This window comes from Ambystoma mexicanum, chromosome 12 (genome assembly GCF_040938575.1).
Source record: "Ambystoma mexicanum isolate Mex_15411 chromosome 12, UKY_AmexF1_1, whole genome shotgun sequence".
Taxonomy (NCBI): Eukaryota; Metazoa; Chordata; class Amphibia; order Caudata; family Ambystomatidae; genus Ambystoma; species Ambystoma mexicanum.
In genome coordinates this window covers 601,756,029-601,773,208 of record NC_090936.1, presented here as the reverse complement: position 1 = coordinate 601,773,208, position 17,180 = coordinate 601,756,029, and the positions used below count along the sequence as shown (strand labels likewise).

At 47.2% G+C, this 17,180-nt stretch overlaps 1 protein-coding gene across 3 annotated transcripts in view; it reads right to left on the bottom strand.

Annotated features, from left to right (window-relative positions):
• SSRP1 (structure specific recognition protein 1) overlaps positions 1-17,180 on the bottom strand; it is a 366,705-nt gene that overhangs the window by 293,225 nt on the left and 56,300 nt on the right. For 2 of the 3 annotated variants that reach the window (XM_069628997.1, XM_069628999.1), the window contains exon 2: positions 8,676-8,715. The exons of the other annotated variant lie outside the window; for it this stretch is intronic. The gene's annotated coding sequence lies outside the window, so the exon portion shown is untranslated. The remainder of the gene's footprint in view (positions 1-8,675; positions 8,716-17,180) is intronic. 3 annotated transcript variants of the gene reach the window in all.

Below are 17,180 nucleotides of genomic sequence, written 5' to 3'. Positions count from 1 at the left end.
ATGTTACCAGTTTTTAAAGTTCAATACTCAGTCCATCAATTCAAAAGGGACACATTTAACAAATAGGGAACACATTAAGTGCGTGAAAGCAGTAGAATTATGCAAATATAAAAAAACACAGCCGCACGAATAGCTGTGTGGCACTGAGGATTACAAATGCATCAGACAGGTAATCACCAGTAGGTTGTTCCAGAAGCTCACGAGAAGTTGCATGAGCTTCCAAGGATTGGGCATGGGGTAAAAATTACAAGTTAGTCAGCCATCAAATAATCACTTACCACTCAATTCGTTACATGGAGACGGCCCACAATTTTTTAATGAATCACTAGCCAATGGCTAGCGCCAAGTGCAAATGTTGCTCCCCGAATTGTTAGACAGAAAAAAAATATAAACAATTGAATTTTTGCTTAAAAAGGGAAGGCCGTTTAGAAACAAACTTGTGGAAATGCCAAGATGAGACCTCAAATCAAAGAGCTACATAAGGTGAAACAATCTTATTAGGACCACCAGATCTAAAACCTTTTAGAGGGAATGTTTTGTTGCCATTTATTAGACGCATTTACCCCAGCATCCCTGCTTTAGTTGCTTGCATTTCTCGTCTTTGGGAAGGTTTTTAGAATAAAACATTAGCGAGATAAGCAGTGTCTCAACATCTCACGTCTGGTCTACTGTCTGGTTCAATCATTCTGCAGCCAAACCTCTTCCTTGGGGTTGTTTGGTTGAACTTTGCTGGTGTAACGTCATTCAGACCTGTGAATTGCCTAAAATAACTTGGACCACCCATTCTTTCTTGCCTTCTTGGACGGGCTCTTGTGTCATTAAGAAACAAGAAAATCTATTCTTGCCAATTTCCACCCTCACGTTGCCCCCCCCTGGAATCTGCAACAATGTCAAACTGTTGACAATAAGACTTTCTTGATTCCCCCCCCCCCATTCAAACCGAGTCCCATCAGGCTGAGCGAAAAGTGGGGCTATTGCCAGAGCTAGAGGACCTCTATAAGTATTCAATGTCTACATTGTCCCTGCGCTGGTAAAGTAAGATCTCTGAGAAACCTATTGCCTATGTCACTATGTACGAATACCTTTCTGTGGCAAAGATCAGGTCAAAGTCCTGTACTGGTTCAGCTGCTTCCTGGACAACCCAATTCTGGCAATTTCTATGCTTCTTCACTTTTAATTCATGGAGTCCCACAGTGCACTAAGCCGTCGTCCATTGTATTTTATTATTCATCTTTGGTCCCTTGTGCGACGACTCAACCGGTTTGACATCTTTTTCTACTCTTTTTTGGGCAACCCTCAGACTCTGCACAGGTCAGTCAATGATCTGTGGAACATCACCTGGCATTTCAAGTAAAATACAGGGGCCAAAGTCCAATGCATGGCCTGCAACTGGCAGTGTTATTTATTTCAAACATATTAGCGCAGGCCAATTGTAATTTGGCAACCAGAGAAGGGTTCGCCACTATTCCAAGTTTGCAACATAGGATCAGTTTTGATTCTAATCGCCCTCCTGTGCCCCATCAGCCATTACCAGCACCTGCCTTTTCTCTGAGAAAACAGCAGTCGCATGGTGTACCTCTTTCTCCTTCAGTAGGAATGGACATACTACTCCGAACCCTACCATGGTATTTATGTGGAAAAAAATCCTTAAACCCATTCACATTAGCTCCTAACATCTCCACACATCTGCTGCATCCCCTGAATCCAATTTAAAAATGGTAAGGCAGTTTTTGTACCACCCTCTATTACTGAGGAGGCTACTACCACTAAACCCAGGGGGAAGGCTTACATACAGGACAAGGAATGGAAGCCAAATCTCTCTTAAAGGTAATTAATTAACTTGGTCAGTGCAACAAGGCTTAACTCTCAACTAGGGGTAGTAGGCCCACAAAAAAGGTACAGTTAAGTCCACATTTATCCACAGAAAATACACCACAAGGATAGACTGAAATGAAAAACATACTTTAAAAATCACAAGAGACCTCCAGCTATGGTGGAGGTAAGCCGCCAGTCCCTAGAGAGCCAAAGATGAGACTCCTGACCCAGGCTTCTCCGTCTTTGGCCTGATAAGGTAGCTACTTTAACTTATGGGCTTTATACCCAATGCATGTCAATGGGAATTTAAGCACCTAAAGAGAAGTTATCTCGAACCGAGACTCCAACTTGGGACAGAGAATCTATTGGGACAACAAGGCTCACTACAGGCTTTACTGTAGGAGACTCGCAGGCTGTGGGTTTGAGGTTTCCAGCCACTGCTGGGTCATGCCCAACGCAGAACAGGGTGAAGACAGCTTAAATTAGGATCCAGCATCAAACCAAGACTCTTCAGCAGTAGCAGGTGGAAGCAGAATGAATGACAAAACAGCTTTGGCTGGACTTCAGGAGCAATGTGGTGAGACTTCCATCAGGTCTTTCCCCCTAGTCAGAGGTATAAGCAGGGCGTCTAGTTCCAACAGAGCAGATCACCCAACTTTCCCCTGGACGAATCTGCACCAAACTTTGCAAAAAAAAAAAGTATATAGGCAGCTGTGAATTTTTTCTCCAAGTTTGTCGAGGTTTAGTGGGGAATGGGGGTGGTAAAGTTATAGGGGGTCCCCAAAAAATATAGAGTGAATGGGGGAAAGGTTTGCGTGCGGCTACAGGCTGAACGGCTGGACGGATTTTTGCCAAATTTGGGGCAGGAGCGCGAGCTTGGGCCAGAAAGCATGCTTTTGTGTGTTTGGTGGCAATCCAACCACTACTTTTGTTTGGGAAGTACTGAAAGGTACATCCCAAAAAATTAGTGATCTATGGGTCCGCTCCGCGAACCCATTCGCCTGCTCGCTCCGCGGACTGCAGTGTCATTGGCCTGCGGTACGCCATGCTGTCCGCGAACAGTGAATGCGGCCGGTGGTTTGCTGGAGGGAATTGTGTTGTGCGTCTAAGTTTTTGGGAAACGCCGCCATGGTGCATTGGAGGACACTGTGGCGGCGGAAGGGTGTGGAAAATGGACAGCACGGAACGGGTGGTGAGTGAAAAGTGGGTAATGTGAAATGTGTGTACGTGGCAGATGACGGAGGAATGCCTGTAGTGGTCGCGTGTACTGTCTGAACTGGCGAGTACTTTGTGTGGTGATTGGAGACAGGTGCTGCAACAGCCCCATACAGTGTGCCGCCACTTATTTGCGGTCACCTACTTCGCTGGAGGGGAACATTTCGTCAATGACATAGGTTGCGAGGTAGCGCACTGTGTGTGCTACAAGTGGTGCCATTTGCTGCTGTATAGGTATATGGCGGTGAGCAGGTTGGGTAGTGGTGCTGGCGGTAGTGCTATGTATGTGGATAGGTGAAGTTGGTCACATGGTCAAAAGAATGATGCACTTATGTATAGCAGGGATAGTGTTGAAGGTGCACACTGTTGGGTGCATGGACATAGGCCATGCACCCAAGAGGGTAGGACTGTAGGAGACACAGCACTAATCCATTTGGGAGTGTGCAGCAGCTACAGGCTGGTGCCATTATGTAGAAATGAGACTATTGAAGGCCTAGACTGTTGGGTGCATGGCCGAAGGCCGTGCACTGAAGAGGCTACAACTTTAGGACAGAGATGGTACTAATACATTTTTCAATGTGCAGTACCTAGAGGGTGGTGACCTGTAAAAAGAAAGGATGTGCAGCAAATTTGAAACGCAGTAGTTAGAAGCTGGTGAATGGATGGTGCCATTATGTACAAGTGATACTGTTGAAAGCGTAAACTGTTGGGTGCATGGTGCTTGCACAGTGCGGTGTATGCAAACTGATTGCAGTAGGCTAGTGTTGCGCACCGATTGTGGCTACTTTGGCAGTGGCACTATAGTTTAGGAATGGAAGTGGGGACGGCTACAGTATGTGAATGAAAGTGCGCAGGGTTGCAGGAAAGTTTTATTTGTACATTATGGTAAGTGGTGTTTGCTGCTGTATAGGTACATGGTGGTGCGCAGGTTGGGTGGTAGTAGTAGTGGTGGTAGTGCTGTGTATGTGGATAGGTGAAGTTGGTCACATGGTGGAATGGATGGTGCAATTATGTAGCTGTGCCAGTGCTGAAGGTGTACACTGTTGGGTGCGTGGCCGTAGGCCATGCATTGAAGACGCTAGGACTGTAGGACACACGGCACTAATGCATTTCGGAATGTGCAGTAGTTACACGTTGGTGAAAGGATAGTGACAATATGTATAAGTGAGACTGTTGAAGGTGTAGACTGTTGGGGGCATGGGCATAGGCCATGTACTCCAGAGCGTAGACCTTTAGGATGCAGACGGTATTAATGCTTTTTGCAATGTGCAGTACGTAGATGGTGGTGAACTGTTAAAAAAGGGTGTGCAGCACATTTCAAACGCATTACTTACAAGCTGGTGAATGGAAGGTGCAATTACGTGGAATTGAGACTGTTGAACGGGTAGAAGAGGCTAGAAGGTGTGCATCACCTTTGAAACACAAAGCAGAGCAAGTGAGCTGCCATGGCTGCAGGTTTGGTTTTGGTGCGGAGGATCCTCTTAGAAAATGGAAAAGTATTTGACGTGTACACCTTAGGGCATACAGTGAAGAGTGTAGGCCTTTACCATATCTAGTGCAGTAAATCAAGTGTGGGTGTACATCTGGTGCAGGGTGGTGCTTGCATAGTGCGGGTGTGCAAATGTATTTTAGTAGGCTAGTGTATGTGGTAGGCCAAATGTGGCAACGTTGGCAGTGGCACTACAGTTTGGGAATGGAAGTGGGGTCACCCATAGTATGTGAATGAAAGTGTACAGGGGTGTAGGACAGAGCGTTTTCTTTCTACATTATGGTAAGTGGTGAAAATTGTAGCTGCATAGGTCCATGGCAGTCGGTTGGGTAGTAGTGCTGGCGATACTGCTGTGTATGTGGATAGGCTAAGTGGATGAAATGGACGATGGTATTACGTAGCAGAGACAGTCTTGAAGGTGTAGACTGTTGGGTGCATGGCTGAAGGGCATAGGCAATGCACTGAAGAGGCTAGGACTTTGGGACACACACGGTAGTAAGGTATTTTAGAGGCTGCAACAGGCAGAGGGTTCGGACCTGTAAGGAATGGGTATTAATCACATTTCAGACACAATACAGCAGGAGAGGTGAGCTGCCATGACTGCTTGTGTTTTGCTGGTGAAGACACGGTTACGACATGGTGAACCTTTTGATGTGTACTTGGAGATGGTGCTGTCAAAAGTGATGTAGTGTTGGCAGTGGGTGCTAGGTTTGCATACTGTCGCTATGGAGTTGCGGTGCTTGTGTTGAAGGGTTAGCCTATTGGGTGTATGGCCGAAGGTGGTGGTTTGTAGGCCATGGATTGAAGAGCGTTGGACTTTGGGAAATCCACACACCTAATGCAATGTTGACTGTGCTTTTGGTAAACAGCGATGACCTGTAAAGAATGGTTGTGCAGTACGTTGTAGATGACAGAGCAGTAGAAATAAGATGACAGGAATGTATGTTTGGTTCCGCAGGTGATGTGGATGGTAGCATATGGTAGTTTTGGATGTGTGGTTGAAGATGGTGCAATGAAAAGTCACGCAGGATACACACACTTGGTGCAGTGTGTGTATTCTGGCAGTATGGTACTGGGTATGGTTGAAGTGCAGCTTATTTGGGCTCTTTACTATGATGTGTGCAGAATTGTTGAGGTAGGGCCAATGTTGTGGTTAGGTTGGTAGTGAAACACTACTTTGTGATTGGTAGTGGGTAGGGGTGAGCAAGTCTACGGTATGTTTGTGGAGCGTGGTAATTGCGAACTGTTTTCGGCAATGGGTGCTTTATGGAGTGAGGGAGTTGGGTTGAAGTGCCGCTATGTATGTTACGTTTGTGTACTATGTTAGCTGCCTGCATGGTCGTATGCATTCATGGTGTGTTGCGCCAGGGTGCTGTGTTGTGTGCATGGGGAAGGGTGTGCTAGGTGCGCCGGCAGATTGTTGTGGATGGTGAAATAGGGCAGCGTGTAGGGAAAGTTTATGGTGGCGGGGCTTTGGAAGTAGAGGGAACGTGTTCTCAGAGTGTTAAAGGGGACATATGGAGTTGTGTACAGAAATGGTAGTGTACTATGCACAGTTTCAGCATGTGGATGGTGTAGGCGTTTTTGAAAATTGGATAGTGCGAATAGGCGCCAGTAAGGGACTGTTGGTGAAATGGAGTGCAAAGCGAAGAAGTAATGCGTGTGCTTTATTGGGGTGTGGCCTTAGCTGCAGCTGGGGAAAAGCGCACGTGCCACATCATGGCTTTTTTGGAAAAATCAAGTGCAAAGGAAGTATTGTGTGTGCTTTACTGGGGCGTGGCCCTAGCTGTAGCTGGGAAAGTGCACGTGCCACATCATGCCTTTATGAGCATGGCGCCTTAGCAAGTGGAATTCTGAGGATTATCCAATGAGGATTGGATGGTGTGGTTTGACTGAAGGGGCAGTGACTTATTTATGGAAAGGTAGATGTACTGAGGTTGGCGGACATTGAGAGACGTGCATGCTTATAGTTGGTGATAGCTTTGTGCACAATCTGCACAGTTATGCTGTGGAAAGAGGCTTCAATACTGACTTTCAGTTGGGAGTGCAGGCTTTTTGGGCCACAGTTTATGTGTGTGGTTTCTGCTCCATGGATATTCTTTGCAAATATGTGGCCTCCGTTTCTACTGTGGAAATGGTGGTCGTGCATTTTGGAGGACTATATTTGGGGCAAATGTCGTGTTTGCTTTTGCTCGTTTATTTAAAGAGGTTGATGACAGCTGTGATGCAGATCTTTCCTACAGCAAATGTGATTTTCTCAGCGATCACACAGACAAAAATGGAAGCATGACAGTATTAGTTGTCCACAGCTAGAGGTTGAGCGACGTTGGATAAATAGAAGCATGTGCGACTTTATGGCCAGTGTTGGGATGTTCTGCACAGACCATGACCGCATTAATAACCAGCAAGAGTTCCAGTGGTTCCAGGGAAATGGCATTTTTTTTTTACTTCCATTGGCAATGCTGTTGTGTTTGCAACTGTGCACAAAGCTTTGCAGAGAATCCTGTAGAAATGTTACATAACGGTTCGTCTTCACTGGGAAAAAATGTAATGAGAAGCAAACAGAAACTGAGGACAAGACAGAAAAAGAATAAATGTATGAATGCACGTACATAATGAAAACACAACAAAAAGAAAAGTGTTTTTACACACCATCTTACACACCCCACCCCTTTCTTTCATTGTTCCCCCCTCCCCCCAACACCCCTAACACCTTCTCAACCCCCCCTTCCCCACCTCTAACATGGTAATGCTGCACAATGAACGTTACTGTGAGGATTCGACGTGGCACATCTGGTTGTTTTTACGATGGCAGCTATAGTATGGCCACTGAGGAGGCAAAGCAATTGGACAATGTGCTTATTGGTTGTGGTGTGTACACAGTGTGATGGAAGGTTTGGTTGTATAGATGAATGTAGAAGGCTATGGCGAACATGTGCAAGGTAAGGGGCATGCATCATGTTTGTACGCATGGACTGCACGCATTTGCATAAGGTAGTTACTATACATTCCCTGCTGGTTTTGTGGGATCACTTTTCCGACATTTGCAGTACATGAATTACAATGGAAAGACCATATTGTGAAGTGTATAACCTACGTGGCAGCAATGAAGTAGTTATGCATGCAGTGTGTGCATCATATCATATGATGTCCTAAGGCACTTAAAGCTGTTTGTATCGAGTCTACATACAAGTGGGTGATGGAGCGCCGATGAAAGGGACGCAGATAAGGGTGTGGTGGGAAGAGGATAGTGGAAAGGGAAGGAGGACTGTTTATGAATTGTTCGGGTGCGGCTCTAACAGTACGTTGCGAGGCACACGTGCCATATTCTGTGCTTTTGAACATGCTGGCCAATGGAAATGCGATTGTTGTAATTCTCCAATGAGGTGGTTAGAGTGTGCATCAAAGGAAAAGGCAGCCATTTTTCTTTCATTCCTCAGTGTAGTGAGGCGGGCAAAGATGGCGAAACGCTAACTTTTACAGTGGGTGATCGCTTTGCGTTCGATCTGCTCCAGTATGCCGTGGAAAGTGGCCTTAATGGCAATTTCAACAAAGTGGAGACTTTGTGCTGCGGTGTCCCTGTCCGTAGTTTCCACTATTTGATTGAAGAATGTCGCCGAGTGGCCACGTTAGGTCCTGTGGACGTAGTGACAGTGCATTATGGAGCATTGCTTTTGGGTTCAATAGCTTGTGCAAGTGTGTACCGTCAACTGAAAAAGATGACGGAAGAAGTGATGCGCATTTTTCCCACTGCAAAGGTGCTTTTCTCCAGTATACCACCAAGTCCAGTATATAACTATTCCATTGAATGTTGTCGGCAGCCAGAGGTGGAAAGGCATCTCTCAACAGAAGTATGTGCAACTTTTGTCGTGCTGCTGGGATATACTAGTGTACAAATGAAAACATTGGTAATCGATGTGTCCATTTTCTCAATGGAAGTGGCATTTCATTGTCAGACAGTGGCCATGACATTTAATTTTCGATTCTACCGCTATTATAAGAATGTGAGGCACAAAGCAACAAATATAAATCATTATGAAAGCCGCAGAAGGAGTTGTTACCGTGGAAGTTGTTTATTAAAAAAAAAAAAAACACAAACAAAAAAACAAAGAAGACCGCTTTCTTTAAAAGCCACCAGTACAAGGGAATCTCCTACCTTGGTTGACATTTATTCCCCTACTCTTGCGCGTGCACACCTGCAAAAAAATAAATAAAAAAAATGTAAAAAAAGAAGGAAAAAAAAGAATTGTAGACATTGCCACAGTTGCAGGGTTGTAAGTGTAACATATGCCGATTTTGCAAATGTACATATTCTGTTTGAGATTGGAGGACACAGGATTGTGCAATAAGCATTCTGCGTGTGCAATGCACGCCCAGAATGTGCTATACCAATTTGTTACCCTTACTCTAGAGGGTGAGTTTATGGCTGTGTGCTGTACGAAGGACAGCGCGTGCTCTGTGGGTGGCGCACACATTACTTGACAGTCAATGAAAAAAGTGCATCCGTTGGCAGTTCTGTGCAGTGCATCATGAAGTTTTGTGTATGTATGGAGCACCTACACTGAAGTGATTGCTTTTGGTTTGTTTGTGTGAGACTTTGGTGACGCTCGATCTAGACAACATTGTCGTTGATTGTGTAGGGAGAAATGCACACCATTTAACAATATATAGTGGCATTAGTGCTGAGGGAAGTAGTAGGGCAGGCAATGATTCTGTTTCCAATCTCCTGCATAATTTTGTTTCCCAATATGCAGCCACCCATTTAGGGATGTTATTTTTAATTTGCTGCTGAAATGGACACCGCATAGTATATTGTGCAGAAGTGTATTTGTGTCTTTTACAACTTGTGCCATTGTACAACTATACAAATGGGATTCTATCTTTTCACAGCACAAGCATTTTTCCCCCCACAAATAGCGAACAGCTGAGAGAGAAGACTATGTCCGTTATGAATGGGCATATTGATAAGGGCAGTGAGAAAAGAAGGCCCAGTTAGCAGTTAAATATCGTTGTGAAGTTCTATTCCGTTCTGAGTAAATACTATCCTGTTCTGTTGAACGCCCGACTACAAACGTTGCGTGAATCATCAAAAGAGGCGTGTCCGATTGGTTTCCGGACACCCACGGCCCTGATCAGCTGGGCGGTGTCGGCTCTGTAACAGCAGCTGTGAGGGGCGTGTCGCATCAGCCGGCAGCTGGAGCTCAATCCTCTGTCTCTGACTGGAGACCTACCGATGCGGACAGAAAGCGAATGCTGCGGCGAAACTGCTGCGAAACTGACAAGGCATGAATATGCTCAGCGACAGCTAGCGAGAGGGAGGTGAGAGAAAACACCCGTCATGCTCAGTTCATTAGGAAAATATATATGGGATACATTACTCACCGTAATCTTATTTCTGATGCTTGTATCTGCTTAGATTCACATGCTGTGCATAGGCCGACATCTAGTGGAAGCTGCAGAGTATTACAGTTTGTTTTTCGAAACTCGAAAATGGGCGTCGACACAGGGCGTGCCAGTAATACTATCCCTAGTGCGACGTCCACTGTACCCAAGATCCCTCACGAGTCTAGGATCCTCAGATTGTATTTTTTCTGACATGAGGTAGCATGAGGAGTAGCGCGAGTACAGATAATCCAAGCAGATAGACAGAAAGGTAAGACTACAAGCCATCATGCGCCTTCTCTCAGAGGGGAGGAAGGGTGGGTCGCATGTGAATCAAAGCAGATACAAGCATCAGAAATACGATTACGATGAGTAATGTATCCCTTCTGAGGCTTGTGGAATCTGCTTAGATCACATGCTGTGCATAGATTAGCGAGCAGTACCTGAAGGAGGTGGGATGTGAGACGGGTCATGAGCAAATAAGTGTCTTAGAACCGCTTGTCCCACTTGTGTATCTGCCTTGGAATGGGTGTCAATGCAGTAATGCTGAGTAAAAGTGTGAATAGAGCTCCAAGTAGCTGCTTTGCAAATGGTGTCAAGGGGTACATTTGCAATGAAAGCCAGAGTGGCCCCAATGCCTCTTGTAGAGTGTGCTCTTGGCGTGAAAGGCAGAGTTCTTTCAGAAAGTGAGTAACAGCTGTATACAGTTAATAATCCACTTCGAGATGGCACCTTTAGAGACGCGATCCCCCTCTCTGCCTGTAGCTACGGAGACAAACAGTTGATCTGTTTTCCTTAGCGGTCTGGTTTTATTTACATAGTAGAGGACCGCCCTACGCACCTCTAGGGTGTGTAGTTTCACCTCAGCCGAGCTTTGCGGGTCCTGGAAGAAAGCCGGAAGCTCGATGGACTGGTTTACATGGAATTTAGATATAAATTTAGGTGAGAACCTAGGGTGTGTGCGTAAAACCAGTTTGTCTTTATGGACAGTAAAGAAGGGATCCTGCACTGACAGAGCCTGAATTTCACTGACCCTTCTTATAGAAGTAATAGCTACTAAGAAGGCCGTTTTATAAGTCAGGTCTTTGAGACTGCTTTTATGCATGGGTTCGAAAGGGGGGCCCATGAGCTTGGCTAGCACCACATTAAGGTCCCACCCTGGTGGTGGGTTTGAAATAGGAGGGTGAAGTCTCTTTACTCCTTCCATGAAGGCTTTAACTAATGGTACTTTCCACCATGAAACCTTGCTACGGGAAGTGGTGTAAGCCGACAGGGCTGCCAGGTGTACTTTCAGTGAGTTAAAAACCAAACCTGCATCCAGCAGGTGGAGCATGTATGTAACAATAGTGGAAGGAGTGCAATCAACGGGGTTGATTGATCTACTCTGGCACCAGATAACGAACCTCTTCCACTTGTCAAAGTAACAGTGCCTTGTATTTGGTTTCCTAGATTCCTTTAAGATGTCCGTACACCTCTGTGGCAAATTGAGATGTCCAAACTCTATGGCTTCAGGAGCCATGCTGCCAGGTTCATTGAGTTGGGTTGCTGGTGCACTGTTTGACCTTGGTGCTGGGACAATAGGTTGTACCAGGCTGGAAGTTTGATGGGTTCGCACACCGCCATCCTGCGTAGGTGTGGGAACCACGGTTGTCTTGCCCACATGGGAGCAACTAGGACGAGCGTCATCGACTCTCTGTTCATCTTGTTCACCACTTTCCTGGAGAGGAGTTGGTGGAAAAGCGTACGCAAACATCCCTGACCAGTTCATCCACAGGGCGTTCCCCCGGGAGTCTGGTTGGGGGAACCTGGATGCAAATCCTGGGCATTGTCTGTTTTCGCTTGTGGCGAATAAGTCTATAGTGGGGAAACCCCACTGAGAGAAGATATCTTCTACGACCTCTCTGTGTAGAACCCATTCGTGTTCCTCTGGGAGGGAGTCTCTGCTCAGAGCATCCGCTAGGGAATTGAGCTCCCCTGGAACATGTTGTGATGACAGGAAGATATTCCGTCTGAGTGCCCATATCCAGATTTTCTGGGCAAGCTTGGACAGATTTGGCGAGCGAGTGCCTCCTTGCTTGTTCAGGTAGAACATGGCCGTTGTGCTGTCCGTCCGGATTTGCACTGACAGGTTTAGTAGGTGGGGCTTGAACGCCTGAAGCGCTCTGAATACTGCCAGAAGCGCTAGCAGGTTGATGTGGTTCTTGGCCACTGAATGAGACCAGAGACCCTGAGCTGTGTGGTGGAGATGGTGAGCTCCCCACCCCGTCAGACATGCATCTGTAGTGACCACTGCCTGTACTTCAGAATCGTAAAAGGGTTTCCCCTGTGCGAGATTCTCTCTTGTCCACCAGTGAAGGCTTTGTACCAGTGTTGGCGAAACGACCACTAGATCGTCCCACTGACCACTTGCCTGAGACCACTGTTTCGCCAACCATTCCTGCATGGGAAACAGGCGCGCGTGGGGGACCAGGTAAATACAGGACGCCATCATGCCTAGTAAACGCATCGCTTTGCGTACCGTTATTTGTTGACCGGACTGATAATGCGGAATTTGCAGTAGTATATTCCGAATTCTTTCTTCTGAAGGAAAGGTCAACCCCTCGAGTATCTAGGATTGCTCCTAGGAATTGTTTGGAGGTGCTCGGCACCAGGCTTGACTTTTTCTCGTTGATTGAGAAGCCTAACTCGTGGAGGAGGTCGATAGTCCTTTGAATGTTTATCCTGCAAATTCCTGGGGTTTCCCCCGTTATGAGCCAGTCGTCCAGATAAGGGTACACTGGGATTGCCTCCCTGCGTAGGTGTGCAGCCGCCACCGCCAGTACCTTGGTGAATACCCTTGGTGCCGAAGCTATCCCGAAGGGCAGTACCTTGAATTGGTAGCATCGACTGTCCACCTTGAAGCGCAAATACTCTGTGCGCTGGGAACATGGAAATATGAAAATAAGCATCTTTCATATCCAAGGTTGCCATGTAATCCCCTTTTTTAGGAGGGGGATTACCTCTTGTAGCGTGGTCATACGGAATTTTTGGGGCTTGACATACTTGTTGGCAGGCCGTAAATCCAATACTGGGCGCATTGTCAAATCTTTCTTTGGCACAAGGAATTAAGTTGAATAAATACCCTTGTTTACCTGGTGTCCCGGGACGAGTTCTATCGCGTCCTTTTCTAGCAGAATGGCGATCTCCTCGAGGAGAATCTTCTGATGTTCTAAAGAGTGAACTCTTTGTCGTGGAGGATGGTTCAGGGGACGCTGCAGTAGTTCTATACAATATCCTGTGGATACTGTTGACAGCACCCATCTGTCTGATGTGATCCCTTCCCAAGCCTGGGTGAAGTTGGAAATGCGTCCCCCCTACTGGGGTTGCGTGAGAAGGGACCCTGAACTGAGCGTCACTGCTTTGGTGGAGGCGTGCCGCCTCCCTTGTTGGGGCTGCCTCTGCCTTTACCACGACCTCTCCTATTACCCCTGCCGTAACCCTGGGTAGACTGTTGGTTGTTCCACTGTGTACCCTGCCCCTGGGAATAGGTAGATCCTCTCTGGGAATTTTGGCCGCGTGGGCGACGAAAATTACTATTCCCTCTCTGGTTAGGGGGTTTATTGGTTAACTGGCCAAGGAACTTGAGTGTTTCGTATTCGTCCTTGGCATTCTTCAGTGCGTCTTCGACCGCCTTACCAAACAGATCGGTCTCCAGCGGTTTGTCCAACAATGATGCCTGTGTTTCTGCCTTAAAACTAGACTGCCGTAACCACGCATGTCTTTTGATAACAGTGCCTTCCGCTATCACTCTGCCTGCGTTGTCTGCGGCGGCGAAGGTTTCTTTCAAAATGCAACCAGACACCGCTCTACCCTCTGCGGAAATCCGAGCTAACTGGCCCTTTAAAGGTTCAGGAGCAGAGGCTATGAGTGCCGCAACTTCTTCCCACTGATGGCAGTTGTAGCTGGCCAACAGGGTGGTGGGGTTAGCAATCCTTGCTTGATAGGCGGACGTTGAGGCTACTTTCCTGCCGAAACCGTATAGTTTTTTGCTCTCCTTGTCGGGAGGAGCTTCGGACGATGACAAGGGTGTTCCAGCCCTTTTACAAGTGTTGGTGGCAACTAGGGAGTCTGGCTTCAGATGTCCTCTTATATAGAGAGGGTCAGACTGGGCCGCCCTGAAAAGTTTTTCAACCCTGGGATTGACTGCTCTGGTGAGGTTCGGGTTCACCAGGGACGGATCTGTTCTCCGCTGAATGGACTTAAGGATAGGGATGGTCTGGGCAACAGGCCCTTTCTCCCACTAACTCTTCTGCGAAGTCCCTTTCCTCCTGGACACCGTGGGTGTCAATGTGGAAATGTTCTGCTGCGCGTGCGAGAACCTCGTTTAGGAGGGGTTGGTTATCGACCGGGGAGTCGGTAACCGGGGCTTCATTCTCTACCGGGGAATCTACTCTATGTTTCTGGGTCCTCCTCTTCATGGTCCTCATCATCCCCATAGTTGCCCCTCCCGGTTTGCTCTTCTATCATACCAAAATCTTGGTCCTCACAAAAGGAAGCCTCTCCTTGATACAGTGAGTATGGTCTTGCGTAAGGTTGCACCTCGAAGGGTTCTGACCTCATCGGAGTTTCAAACCGGGGCTTCTTAACTCGGGGGGATAGGATCGGTAGAGCCTTAGGGTGTCGCCCCCTGTGGATCATACGAGAGGAAATGTTCTGGATTTTTATCATAAAAATCTGCCAAAGAAGACGTTCTTGACATGACCCTATCTATGTCTTCACTGGACCATTTTTTGGAACTGGGGATGACCCTCTCAGCAAGTCTATGGGATTTTTCTTGAGTAGCTTTGCTGGTTTTAGACATATCAGCAGACCTGGTTTTGTCTGTCTGTTTAGGGGGAGAGGTGTGTTTCACAAGTGTGGAAGAGTGCAAAGGTTGTTTCTTCTGCTGTTTTCCCCCTCCCCGCGAGTGGAAAAATGTTTTCCCTGTCCTTTGGTGGCTCGAGGTTTTCGACGCCTGGCGTCGAGGATCGGGGGTGGTGTCCCTATCCTTCGAGCGTGGGGCCTCGCTGGTTTTAACTGCGGGCTCCGACTCCTGGAGCGCGGCCTGGGGGTGGAAGTCGTCTTCGTCTCCCGACGATCGAACTTCTGTTAGCCTAGGGAGCGAGGCACTCTTGGCAAGAGTGGATGATTGCCTGGAGTCATGCAGCGATCTTGATCGAGAGCGCCCAGAGGACACCGAATCGGACCGTTCTGTTTGTGCCTCTTTCCGAGAACTCGACGTCGTCGAGTCTCGGTTGGACTTAGTGTGTTTAGTGTGTGTAGTATGTGAAGCGCTTGTGTCGCCGGGGGTCTTCCCCATAGCCGCCCTGCCGGATGACCTTCCGAGGTCGGGGACCTGCGCTCGGCTGTCTTTCGACGCCGTAATGCCCTCGCCGTCCGAAAGTACGGCGTCGCTGCAGGCGCCCTGCGCTGCCATGGCCGCCTGCCTGGCGTGGTGGGCCCAACGCTTCGAACGGTCCTTAAGTGTCTTAGGTTTAAACCTACTACACGCTCTGCAGTTCGCTTCGGGGTGGTCCCTCGGCAAGCAGAGATTGCACGTGGCGTGCCTGTCGACCCAAGGGTATTTGCGATTGCACTTGGGGCAGAATTGAAAATGGGTACCCTCCATACGCACCTTGAGGCAGCGGGCTGTTAAGTGTAGGAAATGTATAAGGTGTACCTATATACCAAGAGTGTAGAGTATGTACCACCCCCCCACTATCCCTACTTGCAGGGCCGAGGCCAGCGGCCTTCCAAGGCCCGGGCCGAGGCCAGCGGCCTTCCGAGGCCCAAATCCGTCGTGCAGCAGCCGACGGTCGATTTCTTCTCCAGCCGGCGCCGAGTGTCGAAGTTCGACGTTGGGGTGGGGAAGGATGACAATAGATTATAATTTTAAATTTTTAGCAAAAGTATGGCTAAGGCCAGTATGGCGGAAAAAAAACAATCTGAGGATCCTAGACGCGTGAGGGATCATGGGTACAGTGGACGTCACACTAGGGATAGTATTACTGGCACGCCCTGTGTCGACGCCCATTTTCGAGTTTCGAAAAACAAACTGTAATACTCCGCAGCTTCCACTAGATGTCGGCCTATGCACAGCATGTGATCTAAGCAGATTCCACAAGCCTCAGATTATATATATATATATATTGAATAAAAGGGAAAAGCCGAATTACATAGAAGATTGTGAATGAATGAAAGTAAATAACCTACGTAATGTAACGTTCAAAACAGACTTGCCAACAAGGTTCAAAAGGAAAAAAAATGCATTAGCAACCAGTTCCGTATTAACTGCAGAGACAGGGAAATCCTACCAAAGACTAATAAGCCACTACAGGAAGGTGAAAAGGTTTGCTGGCTGGGATACAGCTGGAAGAGTATCTAGAAAGTTTGCAAGTTTTTAAAAGTGTGATTCTCTGGAAGAGTAGTGACTGTATACAGTGAAACATTAGACAATATAAACTGAACTAAATCCTGGGATCTTTCCAACAAAGAATTTGCTTCCGATGACAGAAGAGATCCAGTGCAGTGCCTCCTATCCTTTTGAGGATAAAATGGTTTAAATAAAGTTACTGTTTGAAATACAATATAAGGAGCGTCTTTATCCCACATCTAAACTTTGACATTACCTATTTCAACTGCCGTGTTTTCCACACTACCACCGTTCCTTCTATTTAGCAAGCAACTGTGTGGAGGGTCTATGATGCGCGTCGCACTTACTCCCTTCATTGCTACTTGCTTTGTGACAATGTAAAAGGAGTATTCTGTGATAATCACGTACAAAACCCATTCCTAAAGGAACGTTATGCTACAGGTGCACAATTACGAACATAGCATAATCTCTAAATACAGTATGGTACAGGAAACTCATGTTTACAGTGCTCTACTAAAAACCTATGAAATTCAATGGAACAACATTGCTACAGGTAAAACCTAAAAAACCCAGCAATTCGAAATATATATATCAGCTTTTCAAAGATTGCTGACGCGAGGTGAGGACACGTCTGAACGTCTCTCCCCCCAGCCCGCTTCAATGAAGACAGACAGAGGTATAACAGCTCCATATGAAGGGCTGCCAGAGGGACTACAAGTAGCGGAAGGGAAGATCTTCAGGGACCCCCGCAGCACACGATACTGGCACAAAAGACTGAGGAGACACAGAGTTACAGGGGAAGACCTGGCAAACACCTGCAGGAGAACACCAGCAGGAGAACACCAGCAAAACTCCGCCTCTCTGAACACAGACCATAGAGGGGGGTGG